This window comes from Salvelinus sp. IW2-2015, linkage group LG4q.2 (genome assembly GCF_002910315.2).
Source record: "Salvelinus sp. IW2-2015 linkage group LG4q.2, ASM291031v2, whole genome shotgun sequence".
Lineage (NCBI taxonomy): Eukaryota > Metazoa > Chordata > Actinopteri > Salmoniformes > Salmonidae > Salvelinus > Salvelinus sp. IW2-2015.
The window spans coordinates 8,674,335-8,683,841 of NC_036843.1; positions in this window are offsets into that span (position 1 = coordinate 8,674,335).

The window sequence follows — 9,507 nt, forward strand, 5'->3', positions numbered from 1 at the left end:
GGTATAGTATGCTGTGGTGTAGTGTACTGTGGTATAGTATGCTGTGGTGTAGTGACTGTGGTGTAGTATGCTGTGGTGTAGTATGGTGTGGTGTAATATGGTGTGGTGTAGTTTGATATGGTATAGTATGGTGTGGATAGTATGGTGTGGTGTAGTATGGTGTGGTGTTGTATGCTGTGGTGTAGTATGGTTTGGTGTAGTATGCTGTGGTGTGTGTACTGTGGTATAGTATGCTGTGGTGGTAGTATGGTGTGGTGTAGTGTACTGGTGTATAGTATGCTGTGGTGTAGTGTACTGTGGTATAGTATGCTGTGGTGTAGTTGGTGTGGTGTAGTGTATGCGTGGTATAGTATGCTGTGGTGTAGTATGGTGTGGTGTAGTATGGTATGGTGTAGTTTGCTATGGAATAGTATGGTGTGGTGTAGTTTGCTGTGGTGTAGTATGGTGTGGTGTAGTATGCTGTGGTAGGTGTGGTGTAGTATGGTGTGGTGTAGTATGGTGTGGTATAGTATGCTGTGGTGTAGTGTACTGTGGTATAGTATGCTGTGGGTGTAGTATGGTATGGTGTAGTTTGCTGTGGTATATAGTATGGTGTGGTATAGTGTGGTGTAGTACGCTGTGGTGTAGTTTTGCTGTGGTGTAGTATGGTGTGGTGTGGTACGCTGTGGTGTAGTATGCTGTGGTGTAGTATGGTTGGTGTAGTTTGCTTGGTAATAGTATGGTGTGGTAATAGTGTGGTGCAGTACGCTGTGGTGTAGTTTGCTGTGGTGTAGTATGGTGTGGTTGTAAGTATGGTGTGGTGTTAGTTTGCTATGGTTGAGTATGGTGTGGTGATAAGTGTGGTGTAAGTACGCTGTGGTGTAGTTTGCTGGTGGTGTAGTATGGTGTGGTGTAGTATGGTGTGGTGTAATAGTGGTGTGGTGTAGTATGGTGTGGTGTAGTATGGTGTGGTGTGGTATGGGTGGGTCCTGCTCTCCAAACGGTGCGACGCCGGAGAGAGACAGCGGTGAGTCTGTGGTTTGTACAGACGGAGGATCAAGGCCACTGAGACTCTCAATGTGAGACAGAACAGAACAGGCAGACAGACGGATGGGTGTGTCCCTTCAACTGTAGTCCACTCATAGGGGTCTTCTTCCTGTTTCACCACATGATATGTCTTCTCAGCCAAAAAGACGGAATAAGACCCTTAGACCTGATGGAGAGAATATTACCTGGCAGAGGAGTTTTTCAGATAGAAGTAAAACTAAAAGTAGGACTACAAGCAGGCCTTCCCCATAGGAATGTTTAACCACTCTATGGCTTTGAGTTTCTCATTCTTATATCAGTGTTGTTTACAGAGAGTAATGTTGTGTTTGTGATTAAAAAAACACGGTCTGGAGCTGTTTTCAAGGTTTCTTTGGAAAGCGGTAAGTGTTGATCCCAAGAGAAAATAGATAACACGCAATGTTATGTCCCATAAATAAAACTATTCTACGGTTTTAGCGATAACAATAGGCATAACACCATTGTTTTGGCCCAGTTTCACCTGTGATAGTTCTCTCTTTCTGACAAGATCACAGCACGTCTGATAAGCTCTCCAGCACATACGATAAAGCTGTAGTCCTTTTAAAACAATACGATTGTGTTATCCCGGGTTCTGTCTGTTTCTCCACACTGTGCCTGTGCAGTATCCCCTAATGGGTTTAGCTCACAATCAAAGAGATTACCAGCATTATGCTTGATGAATCCAGTCATGGACATGATAAAGAAAGAGCATAGCATCTAATCTGCACTGAGTCACACCCTGCTGGTTCTAACATGGGACCACAGCTCTAATCTGGCTATTGACAGAAGGATTTCATCCTGGGAAAAATTACATCAATTCCCATACAGTGTTAGCAGTCAGAGGGGGTAAACAGACACACAGATTTGTGTATGTCGGTATGTCATCCTTAATGCATTTCCACGATAGAAGGACCCCACAGAGATCAATGCAAAGATGCCACAATCAGGAGACTCAGATGTCCACCTGCTTACAGGACAGATAAGGCTTCATGTAGGCCTCAGTACCAAAATAAGTCAATGATGATTACTTTATTGAGTCTGTGTCATACACCATACAGATAACCAACATACAGACCAGACCACACACAACATAGATAATCCCATTATACATAATTCTAGTTACATAGATTAAGGAACCCATACCACTCACCAGGAGGGCAACTCTGGGTTGAGTGGGTGTCCATTGTAACAATCTGTCTAAGCGTGACAATGTTTTGTCACATTTCATAGCACTTTACTGTCACATTGCCGTACGACTGACTAGGCTCACTCTCGTCGTATCAGCTTTCATGGCTGTCTCAGACTACTCATTCAGACCTGTTGTTTTTGCAGAAACGTATAGATTGTCGAGAACGTTCCACTTAAAGTAAAGACAGAGCAAACATGCAGGGATGAATGAACTCTTCTCTCTGGGTCCTACACAACGACTCTTACAATGCTTCCACTGGCACAGAGGGTTTGGCAATTACACTGTGACTGTTGCTGGCAGGAGTCCAGTGTCAGAGCCAGAGGAAAGGGGTAATGGTTGTATACACTGAGACCCCCCCACCCCTATTGAATGCCCAATGGCCTCTTTTGACAAGTTTGCTCCGAAACAGACCCCCACTATCCCACAACCCCCCTGAACCTCTCCTTTCTCTCTTGGTATGGTTTTTATGGGTCTGAGTCAGTCAGGGTCCAGGCCAGGGGGGCTTGTTTACCAGTTGGCTTTTGGGGGAGGGGTAATTACAATGGTGGGGAAAACAAACAGAGGATGGAGAGAGAGAGAGAGAAGCAGGACTTGGCTGATGGTCACATGGGTCTGATTATGTATTTGTTATTGGCCTGATTGGAGCTGATGTTTCCGTTGCTGCAGGATGTTTGGATGGAAAGGTGCAGATAACAAACACATGCTCCAGCGGTGTAACATGCAGAGTCATAAAGAATGACATAAGGAATAGAAAAATGCATGATATGAAACATTTCTGCTAATGCAATGCACCACTGAGAGCATCCTGTTGGGCTGTATCACCGCCTGGTACGGCAACTGCACCGCACGCAACCGCAGGGCTCGCCAGAGGGTCTACCCAATGCATCACCAGAGGCACACTGCCTGCCCTCCAGGACACCTACAGCACCCGGTGTCACAGGAAGGCCAAAAAGATAATCAAGGACATCAACCACCCGAGCCACGGTCTGTTCACCCCGCTATTATCCAGAAGGCGAGGTCAGTACAGGTGCAACCAAGCTGGGACCGAGAGACTGAAAAATAGCTTCCATCTCAAGGCCATCAGACTGTTAAATAGCCATCACTAGCCGGCCTCCACCCAGTACCCTGCTCTGAACTTAGTCACTGTCACTAGCCGGCCTCCACCCAGTAGCCTAGCTTGAACTTAGTCACTGGTTTCTAGCCGGCCTCCACCCAATACCCTGCCCTGAACTTTAGTCACTGTCACTAGCCGGCCTCCACCCAGTACCCTGCCCTGAACTTTAGTCACTGCCGCTAGCTGGCTACCACCTGATTACTCAACCCTGCACCTTGGAGGCTGCTGACTATGTACATAGACATGGAACACTGGTCACTTTAATAATGTTTACATTCTGTTTTACTCATTTCATATGTATATACTTGTCACGACTCCGACCGAAGGTGGCACCCCTTCCCGTTCACACAGATCGCACACACAGATCGTTAGAGAATCCCGCACCACCTAATGGAGTCAGCAGGAGCAGCGGCCAACCCTCTCCCATCGATGGAGGAATGGGTTCTACACCACACCACCGTTCTCCATCGGATCGGATCGGCCATGGATCAAATGATGGAGAGAATGGACCGATGGGAAAGGAGTGGTCTCCTCTCTCCACCTCCGGCTTCCCCAGCTCAAGACTCTCCATCCCCCGACTCCAGCGCTCTCCGTCTTACACTCCCGAGGGATTATGATGGAGCGGCGGCGGGGTGCCAGGGGTTCTTACTCCAGCTGGAGCTGTACCTTACTCCCTCGGGAGCGGAGAGGGTGAGTGTCCTCGTCTCCTGCCTGACGGGTCGTGCTCTGGAATGGGCAAACACAGTCTGGAATGGCCCAGACTCAGCGAAGGAGCACTACCCAGAGTTTACCCGCCGTTTTTGTGCCGTTTTTGACCACCCTCCTGAGGGCTGAGCGGCGGGAGAACGACTATTCCATCTTAGGCAGGAGAAGAGGAGCGCCCAGGATTACGCGCTGGAGTTCCGGACCTTGGCCGCAGGATCTGGGTGGAACGACAGGGCCCTTATCAACCACTACCGGTGTAGTCTCCGGGGGGACGTCCGCAGGGAGCTAGCGTGTCGGGACACCGCTCTCTCCCTTGATGAACTGATTGACATGTCCATCCGGCTGGACAATCTGCTGGCTGCCCGCGGGCGTTCGGAGAGGGTCCTGTGCATTCCACCACCCAGCACCTCCTCTCCCATTCCGATAGAGTTGGGAGGGGCCGTGCCGAGGGGTACCGGAGGAGGAGGCTCCCCCTGCACCAGCTGTGGTCGGAGAGGACACACGGCCGATCGGTGCTGGGGGGGTCCATCTGGGAGTCGAGATGGCAGGCGGAACGCTTCTCGGTCACCCCAGGTGAGTAAGCATCAAACTCACCCAGAGCCCCCTGTTGGTCACATGTTTGTCCTGATTTTTTTCCAGAATTTTTTTCCCTCTTCCCAGCATAAGGCACTAGTCGATTCAGATGCAGCTGGGAACTTTATGGATCGCGGACTCGCCCTTAAGTAAGGTGTTCCGCTTGTGCCGATAGATTCTCCCTTTCCCGTGCACTCCCTAGATAGCCGGCCATTAGGGTCAGGGGTGGTCAGGGAGGCCACGGTTCCACTGGACATGGTGACACGGGGGAATCATAGGGAGCGTATCAGTCTCTATATTATTGATTCGCCTGCGTTTCCAGTGGTGCTAGGGATTCCCTGGCTGGCCCGGCACAATCCTACGATTTCGTGGAAACAGGGGGTTCTCCAGGGGTGGTCAGAGGAGTGTTCTGGAAGGTGTCTGGGAGTTTCCATCGGTGCCACGTCGGTGGAGAGTCCAGACCAGGGTTCCACGGTGCGCATTCCCCTCGAGTATGCCGATTTGGCAATCGCTTTCAGTAAAAAGAAAGCGACTAAATTACCACCCCATCGACCGGGAGGGGATTGTGCGATAGATCTCCAGGTAAACGCTGCGCTTCCCAAGAGTCACGTGTACCCATTGTCCCAGGAGGAGACGTTGGCTATGGAGACATATGTCRCGGAGTCTCTGGGACAGGGGTACATTCGGTCCTCCATCTCACCCGTCTCCTCGAGTTTCTTTTTTGTGAAGAAAAAGGAGGGAGGTTTGCGTCCGTGTATTGATTATAGAGGTCTAAATGCCATCACAGTGGGGTTTAGTTACCCACTACCTCTCATCGCTACGGCGGTGGAATCATTTCAGGGAGCGCAGTTCTTCACTAAACTGGATCTCAGGAGCGCGTATAGTCTGGTGCGTATTCGGAAGGGAGACGAGTGGAAAACCGCGTTTAGTACCACATCGGGCCACTATGAGTACCTCGTCATGCCGTATGGGTTAAAGAATGCTCCAGCCGTTTTTCAATCCTTTGTAGACGAGATTCTCAGGGACCTGCACGGGCAGGGAGTGGTTGTTTATATCGATGACATCCTGATCTACTCAGCCACCCGCGCCGCGCATGTGTCTCTGGTACGCAAGGTGCTTGGTAGACTGCTGGAGCATGACCTATACGTCAAGGCTGAGAAGTGTGTGTTCTCCAAAAGAGCCGTCTCCTTTCTGGGTTATCGCATTTCCACCTTGGGGGTGGTGATGGAATGTGACCGCATTAAGGCCGTGCGTAATTGGCCGACTCCGACCATGGTGAAAGAGGTGCAGCGGTTTTTGGGTTTGGCTAACTACTACCGGAGGTTTATCCGGGGTTTTGGCCAGGTAGCGGCTCCCATTACCTCACTGCTGAAGGGGGGCCCGGTGCGGTTGCGGTGGTCAGCAGAGGCAGACGGAGCTTTCAACAGGTTGAAGGCGCTGTTCACGGATGCGCCCGTGTCGGCGCACCCGGACCCCTCTCTAGCATTCATAGTGGAGGTGGACGCGTCCGAGGCTGGGGTGGGTGCCGTGCTATCACAGCGCTCGGGTACGCCACCAAAACTCCGCCCCTGCCTTTTCTTCTCGAGGAAGCTCAGTCCAGCGGAGCGTAACTATGATGTGGGGGACCGGGAGTTGTTAGCGGTGGTTCACGTCCCGAGTATGGAGGGCGTTCATGGAGCGTCTGGGGGTCTCGGTCAGCCTGACCTCCGGTTATCACCCCGAGAGTAATGGGCAGGTGGAAAGAGTGAACCAGGAGGTGGGTAGGTTTCTGCGGTCGTATTGCCAGGACCGGCCAGGGGAGTGGGCGAGATACATCCCCTGGGCTGAGAYGGCCCAGAACTCCCTACGCCAMTCCTCTACTAACGTGTCCCCATTTCAGTGTGTGTTGGGGTACCAGCCGGTCCTGGCACCATGGCATCCGAGCCAGACCGAGGCTCCTGCGGTGGAGGAATGGGTGCAGCGCTCCAAGGAGACCTGGAGGGCCTTCCAGGAATCCCTCCAACAAGCTAGTGGACGGCAGAAAAGGAGTGCTGACCGCCACCGCAGTGAAGTCCCCGTGTTTGTACCGGGGGACAGGGTCTGGCTCTCGACCCGAAACCTGCCCCTCCGCTTGCCCTGCCGGAAGCTGGGGCCGCAGTGTGTGGGGCCCTTCAAAGTCCCGAGGAGAATAAACGAGGTGTGTTATCGATTACAACTCCCTTCTTATTATCGTATTAACCCCTCGTTTCATGTGTCTCTCCTCAGGCCGGTGGTAGCTGGTTCCCTGCAGGACGGTGAGGTGCCGGAGGTCCCTCCTCCCCCTCTGGATATCGAGGGGTCCCCGGCGTATACGATACAGGCCATTCTGGACTGGAGACGCCGGGTGAGGGGCCTGCAGTACCTCGTGGACTGGGAGGGGTATGGTCCGGAGGAGAGGTGCTGGGTACCGGTGGGGGACATTTTGGATCCGTCAATGTTGAGGAATTTCCATCGCCTCCATCCGGATCGCCCTGCGCCTCGTCCTCCGGGTCGACCCCGAGGCCGGAGTCGGCGCCAGCGGGGGGGTACTGTCACGACTCCGACCGAAGGTGGCACCCCTTCCCGTTCGGGTGGCGCTCGGCGGTCGTCGTCGCCGGCCTACTAGCTGCCACTGTTTCTTTCTCCCCCTCCTTGTATGTTGATTGATTACACCTGTTATGAGTTGTGGTGATTGGTAGGGCTTTATTAGTCAGCCGGCCCGCCTGTTTCTTTGTGCGGGATTGTTTGGTGTAACTTTTGTGTACGTTTGAGACGAACGTGTTTGTTCCTGTTCGTGGGTTTTGCTATACTGTTTTAGTCCCTGTGTTTGGGGCGTTTGTTTTGTTTTGTTCGGCACCCAGTGGTTTTGTGAGGTGGCCTGTGTCCGCCGTTTGTGCAATAAAGAGCACTATTTTGAACTCTCTGTTTCCTGCACCTGACTTCAGACCCACGACACCCAGATCGTCTACAATACTGTATTCCAATCAATGCCAATCCGACATTGCTCGTCCTAATATTTACATATTATCTTAATTCCATATATTTTACTTTTAGATTTGTGTTGTATTGTTGTGAATTGTTAGATACTATGGCACTGTTGGAGCTTGAACACAAAGCATTTCGCTACACCCACAATAACATCTGCTAAATATGTGTATGTGACCAATATAATATGATTTGATTTAAAGGATAAAAAGTCGCAATCTATAAAAAGTTAGCTTAGTGTTAAAGAGGAGGGGAGCAGCGAGCAGAACAGGAGTGTGAGCCGTTTGGCCCACTCGTTGATAGGCTTTGGCATGCGTGCTGTTGGCTCCGTGCTCCCTCTAAATTCAATTCGATCAAAGGGCTTTATTGGCATGGGAAAACATTTGTTTATATGCCAAGCCAAGAAAAATAGATAGTAAACAAAAGTGAAATAAACAATAAAAAAATTACAGTAAACATTACATCACAGAAGTTCTGAAGAATAGAAGACATTTCAAATGTCAATTATGGCTATATACAGTGTTGAACGGATGTGCAATAGTAAAGAAAAAGGGAAAATAAATAAACATAAATAAATCTTCTCTCTCTGTCAGGCCTTACCTATAGTACTGCAGGCCTGTGTGAACTCAGGCTGAACCAGCCTAGCCTGCTAGATTTTTATGATCTACGTATCATGGTCAGTCACCCCAACCAGCTCTGGTTGGCAGGATGGCGTCAAGTGGTTAGCAACACAAGACAAACACCAGATACAATCTTGAACTCTTGAACCTCCGCAAATATCAGGCGTCAGTGAGATGTAGATCCTCTCTCTCTCTCTCCTCTCTCTCTCTCTCTCCTCTCTCCTCTCTCCTCTCTCTCTCTCTCTCTCTCTCTTCTTCTCTCTCCTCTTCTCTTTCTCTCTCTCTCTTTCTCGCCCTTTCTCGTTCTCTTCCTCTGTGCGATGCTCAGCATTTAAACTTAGCACAAAGGTACAGTAAGGTTGTGATTAGATAGGTTGTGACTATAAAGTGGCGTTTGTTAATCAACACAAAACTTACCAAGAAAATGAGATTCTTTATTGACAGTGATGGGGAGAGCCTGGACACTGTCCTCCGAGTTCAGCCCAGTATAACTCAGTTTTCCCTTGGGGAGAGGTGACAACGTTAGGGGGTTGGGAGGGCCTCCCCGTGCTCTAACACACCCCTCCCCGTGCTCTAACACACCAATCCCCGTGCTCACAGCAGTCGGAGTCACAAGTAGAGAACAAGAATGAAATCCCCTCGCTCCCAACGCCCCCTCCACTTTGGCTGACCTCAGAGGTCAACAGCCAGGCAGTGACCCCTGATGACCCAGGTTTCAACTTGGATTTTTTGGGGGGGGTGTCAGTAAATAGGTTGATTGTATACAGAGTGGAAGGGTTTTGAATTATGCGTTTCTCCTTTGTGAAAAAACGTGGAAACGAATCACTTTCCTCTAAAAACAAAAGGGAACTTTCGGATTATTAAGCTGCATTAAAAATCGACCCTGACCATCTCTAGTCTAGAGTAAATATAAAAAGCTGCCTTAGACTATTCTCACTGAGCACACACTGGTTGAATCAACGTTGTTTACACATTATTTTAATGAAATTACGTTGAACCAACGTGAAATAGACATTGAATTTACGTCTGTGCCCAGTGGGTTGTCATGCGTAAACTGTTATCATGCATTATCATCTCCTCCTCTCTCATCCCCCCCTCTTTCTTCTCTCACACTAAATCACTTAACTCGGTTATAGAAGTCTGCTGTCAGAATCACTACACTATATCTAATTGAAATCACTCTGTTGACATTAAAAAGCATTAGAATGGCCCGACATAGGCAGCCCCATGATGTTGCAGACTAGAGAAGTCAGGCAGCATGGCCAGCCAGTAATACCTCC